Source organism: Staurois parvus, unplaced genomic scaffold (assembly GCF_062004578.1).
Source record: "Staurois parvus isolate SC_StPar_1 unplaced genomic scaffold, SC_StPar_1.0 ptg002140l, whole genome shotgun sequence".
Taxonomy (NCBI): Eukaryota; Metazoa; Chordata; class Amphibia; order Anura; family Ranidae; genus Staurois; species Staurois parvus.
Genome location: NW_028319936.1, coordinates 1,046,502 through 1,052,501, shown reverse-complemented (window position 1 = coordinate 1,052,501; position 6,000 = coordinate 1,046,502). Strand labels below are relative to the sequence as shown.

Here is a 6,000-nt window from a genome sequence, read left to right as displayed (position 1 = left end):
TTGTATGTGGATCTGGAAGTCAGAGGGCCTGCTGAGTTTCTTCTTTTACATACAAACCTACCACTTTCACCCAACAGCTCAGAGTGTGGCTTGCCAGCCCCTGCCTTGTGTGTACGTGTAGATGGCAGTAGGAGAGAGAAAGCCACCATACAGCTATCATATCTTGGCGCATGGTGGGAGCATCTTGGCGCATGGTGTGGTGGAAGGTAGTGGGGGTGGCTCCAGGTTAACTTTTGCATCAGGGCCCACAAGCTTTAAGCTACGCCTGCAGCAAAAGTAATTCCTCTGTGGCCAGTCCCTACACTACTCTAATTTCTACTGGATTTGAACAGAGACATAAAACTCTATTGAAGCAAGTGGCATTGAGTAGAGCAGACCAAATAACTTTGCATGCAGTATATTTATTTACCCATAAAGGGCTACATACAAATAGGTGAGACCACATGAATACCACAAAATATAAATCAGCTCTCTACACACTACTATACAAAAAGTGAACCTAATCGATGGAAGTGAAAACAATAAAGCAAATCTAACTAACTATCCAAATAAACTATGTACAGATGGCATGCAAAACAGAACAGAGCAAGATCAGGGTGAGGAGTAAGGAATAAGCCAGAATGAGAAGTCAAAGGCCACAAGGAGCAAAGTACATAGGAACTGGGCAGTCCCTCCTCTACTATTCCATATTGTCTTAGTATTCTGCCTGTGTGTCCTGACAGTTCCCTCCTCTAGCCTCCAGACACTCCAAACAGACTTGATTATACAAATCCGTATGGGATATCCACATGCCATAAGTTCACAGAGATAATCTCCCATACTCAGAAGACATGCCAGATTCCCTACTTCTGAAGTCTAGTAACTGGCAAGATGCCCTGTCTTCAGGATCAGATAACAGGCTAGATGCCCCACTGCCGAGGCCTGACAACTGGCTTGGTGCCTCACTGCCAGACTCAGGCAATTGGCTGGGTGTCCGGATGATAGGATTCTCAGAGAGATAAAAAACTTGATACTTCAAGTCCCTCCAGACAGCAGGTACACCTGACTGAACACTTAGCACTGGGGTCATGTGACAGTATTGGAACCCTGACAGGGAGTCTTGTTATAACCAAGTAACTTGCCTGCTCACCAGGATTTGTTTTGCAAATCAACTGCCACCTAGGTCCTTCCAAGGTATTATTCCCCAGCTAAGATCCCCTAGTCCACTTGAATTTGCAGCAAGTGCATCTGGAACGTGGCAAAGTACATATGGTACTTGGCCACCCCTCAGAATATTGCTACTTCTTGGGCTGTTATGGCAAATGCAGCAATTTTATCTGGGTCGATACAAGGTACATATGGTACTCGACCATTCCCCGGAAGAGCGCCACAATCTGCAATTGGATCTGGGTTGTAGCAAGGTACATCTGGTACTTTACCACTTCCCAGAATAGTGCTACGATTGGGGTTGATATGGCAAATACAGCTACCAGTAACAGAGGAAATGTCTAGACCACCAGGCTTTTACGCAACTGGAGCAATACACTGCAAGAAAGACTTGAGAAAGGTGACTACTGGAAGAATCTCAGGCCAGTCAGGCAACCCATGCAAGGGATGTAATAACAATGGAAACTCAGAAGTATCAGATTTATCAGCAGTTGGGAGTTGACCTTCATACCAGGACCCAGCTGGGCAGCAGGCAGGGCATCAGAAGATTCCAGGTAGGCAATAGGCAGGGAATCAGCAGAGTTTGGCTGGGCTAGTCTTCTGTAAATGTTAGATTTAGCCATGTGCTAGGAAGGTTTCTAAAGTGGCTTTCTGGCATAGCATAAAGTCAGAAAAATAAGACAAATAACACAAATAAGAAGGAAGAGAGGAGGAAATCACTTGCTGATCAGCGCCCATGCAGCCAGTGCAGCAGTCCTGGCATTAGCTCACTTTTTCATTTTTGCTATAAAATGGTGAACTGACCTTTTAAGTGTGTGTTTTGAAATTTGCTTTGAGCACTTGATTTTACGGCTCAGGGCTGCAGAATTTATAATAAAATTATGAGTTTTTGGAAAACTAAACCTATCGTTGATCCAAAAGGAAGGCAATAAACTCTGATAAACTCTGATAAAGCATAGGCTACTTTTCTCTTAGAGAAAAAAATCCTTCATGACCCCTAAGGCGATCGGCTATTCCCTGGATCCAGAATCAGTGGTGTTACATTAATAGAATTAATAGAATGTGTTTGCAGAACACAGAATGTGGACCAGATATGATGGCTTACATATTTGGATTGCAGAGTTTGGTTTCTCTGTAGAACAGGGCACAATATGTTTGGCAGTTTCTACCATTAGTCTCTGCAGAGCAGAGGCTAACATGCTTGATGACGTCTATCAAAAGTCTCTGTGGAGCAGGATAACAGACATGGTGGTTTTTAGCAAAACTCTCTGCAGAGCAGGATAACAGGCTTGGCAGTTTCTATCAAAAGTCTATGAGGAGCAGGGTAACAACCTTGGCGGTTTCTATTTAAAGTGTCAACAGAGCAGGGTAGCATCCGAGGCAGGTTCTATCAAATGTCTCTGAGGAGCAGGGTGACATGCTTGACAATTCCTATCAAAAGAATCTGCAAAGTGAAGTAACAGGCTTGTTGTTTCTATCAGACGTCTCTGTATAACAGGGTACAAAACTTGAATGCCCCTATGGAGCTAATTAATGAAGGCATCTGATGATATGTTCTGGTGTGCCTGCAAAATATGTAAAAAAATATGTAAGTTAGTTATAGTTTTTACCATGCTTACTGGCCTTTTTTTTAAGTTGCACTGCAATGCATTTTTTTTTACAGGTGTTTAGGGTCATTATTACCCTTTTTTGTTATGTATGTTATTAGTATGCATTGAAGAAAACATACAACATGCCCTATTCATTTTTCAGTAAAAACCAAGGAAGGGCATTGGTTTGAACTGGAAACAATAGGAAACAAGACTATTTTCCTTGTACTTGCATTTAGACTATGTTGGGCAACACTGCTTATGTAAACAACCCTTACTGGGTGATAAAGTATTGTGAAAAAAATCAAATATAGTTCTATTTGAATACTCTTACCTTAATATATGTGAAGTCCTGTCTTGTTTGAATGTAATTCCAGTGGGCATCCTCCAAGATTGTGAAAGGTAAAGAAGTGACAAAATATAAACATGATGAACAAACAACTTGAACTGGCAATAGACTTTATAGGATGTTCAGACCTGGCAGCACCATCCATTTGCAGCTGATGCGATTCTGAACCCCATAGAAAAGAATAGAAAGAGAATAATAAAAAGTTAATTTCTGGCCAAATCCTCCTTAGGTCTAGATACGAACATTTTTTTTATATTAGGTGGCAGAAGTTTTATTAGGGCCACGTAAATCACAATATCTGTTGGTGCAGTAGAAGTCTTCCAGAATCTTGTTTTCCCAACTGTAAACCTCAAAATTAAATATGATTAACGGCTTCCCAACCAGCCTATAGCAGAAATACTGCAACAGGGCGGCAGAGGTGCGCAAAATCATGTATATGTGATTTTGCATTTGCAGGTAGGGGGTGCGCTATTCATGCCCACGGCTGTCAATCGGGCCCCACCCAGTAATTCCTGAGCATCTCCGACAGGGAGGAAGACTGTTTTGTTTAAAAAAAACAGTCTCTCCCTGTCTGCTTTGCACAGAATGTCCGCCGCAGTCCCACTAAAAGTTGCTGATCGCTGCCATTACTAGTAGAAAAAAAAACCCAGTATCTATACCACCATTTGTAAATGCTATAACTTTCACGTAAACCAATTAATTTACACGTATTGGGATTTTTTTTTTTAGCAAAGACATGTCGCAGAATACATTTTGTACTAAATTTATGACGAAAATTGATTTAAAATTCTTTTACTGGACATGTTTAAAAGCAAAAAGTCCAAACTATGGTTTCTCAAAAAATTTTTTTTTTTGCGCTATAAAAAAAAAGACAAACAAAAATAAACAAAAAAAAAAAACGCAGACAATCAAATACCACCGAAAAAAAGCTCAATTCGTGGGGAGAAAAAAAAAAAAAAAAAAAGAAATACATTTCTTTTGGGTGCAGTGTTTCATGACTGCGCAATTGTCAGTTAAAAGTAACATAGCGCCGCAACGCAAAAAAATGGCCAGGTCAGGAGGGGGGGGGGTAAATCCTCTGGAAGGCAAGTGGTTAATCAGTTCCCAACTGCGCTATAGCCGAAGGACAGCTATAGCGCAGTTGTGGTATCCTGAGAAGACGTCCATGGATGTCATTCCAGAACCCGCCCCCCTGCGCGCCCCCAGTGATCGCTGTGTCCTACAGACACAGCTGATCACGGGGTGCGGTATCACGGCGGCCTTTTACCACGTGATCAGCTGTGTCCAATGACACAGCGATCACCGGGTAAATACAGTTGCCTGTTCTCGGTTGCGCTTTCCTCACGCACATATACATATATATACACCGCATTTTTTGCTCCATAAAAAGGGGGGAAAATGTCAGTGTGTCTTATGGAGCAAATATGGAGCGCTGGTCTCCGCCACAGTGTCAGAATACTGGGCCGGCTGCTCATCTCTTCTCTGCAGGAGGACCTTACCTGTTCCTTGGTCCAGTGCTGTCACAGCCGGGTGCCCACACTAAAGGGAGTACAACTCCGCGGATGTGGGAGCAGGTACCTGTCAAATTCAGGTGCCCGCTCCCCTCCCTCCCCAAAAGGTCCACAGTCTCTGGGCATCCCCTGTACTGTGTCCGCAGTCTCTGGGCATCCCCTGTACTGTGTCCGCAGTCTCTGGGCATCCCCTGTACTGTGTCCGCAGTCTCTGGGCATCCCCTGTACTGTGTCCGCAGTCTCTGGGCATCCCCTGTACTGTGTCCGCAGTCTCTGGGCATCCCCTGTACTGTGTCTGCAGTCCATTGGTTCAGAATATTTTTTTTGTTTTTCTCCTCTAAAACCTAGGCGCGTCTTATGGAGCGAAAAATACAAACACACACACACAGTTAGTATCTCACAGAAGTGAGTACACCCTTCACATTTTTGTAAATATTTTATTATATCTTTTCATGTGACAACAGTGAAGAAATGACACTTTGCTACAATGTAAAAGTAGTGAGTGTACAGATTGTATAACGGTGTAAATTTGCTGTCCCCTCAAAATAACTGAACACACAGCTATTAACGTCTAAACCGCTGGCAACAAAAAGTGAGTACACCCCTAAGTGAAAATGTCCAAATTGGGCCAAAGTGGTAATATTTTGTGTGGCCACCATTAATTTCCAGCACTGCCTTAACCCTCTTGGGCATGGAGTCCACCAGAGCTTCACAGGTCGCCACTGGAGTCCTCTTCCACTCCTCTATGATGACATCATGGAGCTGGTGGATGTTAGAGACCTTGCGCGCCTCCACCTTCCATTTGAGGACACCTCATAGGTGCTCAATAGGGTTTAGGTCTGGATGCATGCTTGGCCAGTCCATCACCTTTAACCTCAGCTGCTTTAGCAAGGCAGTGGTCGTCTTGGAGGTGTGTTTGGGGTCGTTATGTTGGAATACTGCCCTGCGGCCCAGTCTCTGAAGGGAGGGGATCATGTGGTGCTTCAGTATTTCACAGTAAATGTTGGCATTCATGGTTCCCTCAATGAACTGTAGCTCCCCAGTGCCGGCAGCACTCATGAAGCCCCAGACCATGACACTCCCACCACCATGCTTGACAGTAGGCAAAACACACTAGTCTTTGTACTCCTCACCTGGTTGCCGCCACACAAACGTTTGATACCATCTGAACCAAATAAGTTTATCTTGGTCTGATCAGACCACAGGACATGGTTCCAGTAATCCATATCCTTAGTCTGCTTGTCTTCAGCAAACTGTTCACAGGCTTTCTTGTGCATCATCTTTAGAAGAGGATTCCTTCTGGGATGACAACCATACAGACCAATCTGAAGCAGTGTGCGGCATATGGTCTGAGCACTGACAGGCTGACCCTCCCACTCCTTCAACCTCTGCAGAAATGCTGGCA

The 6,000-nt window shown here is 43.8% G+C and overlaps 1 long non-coding RNA gene across 1 annotated transcript in view; it reads right to left on the bottom strand.

Moving 5' to 3' along the window:
- Nucleotides 1-381: 381 nt before the first annotated feature.
- LOC149432450 (uncharacterized) overlaps nt 382-6,000 on the bottom strand; it is a 42,710-nt gene continuing 37,091 nt past the window's right edge. Inside the window, exons 3-4 of the long non-coding RNA XR_016308988.1 lie at nt 3,070-3,246; nt 382-2,711 (exon numbers count right to left, since the gene is read on the bottom strand). This is a non-coding gene — a long non-coding RNA (uncharacterized LOC149432450). The remainder of the gene's footprint in view (nt 2,712-3,069; nt 3,247-6,000) is intronic.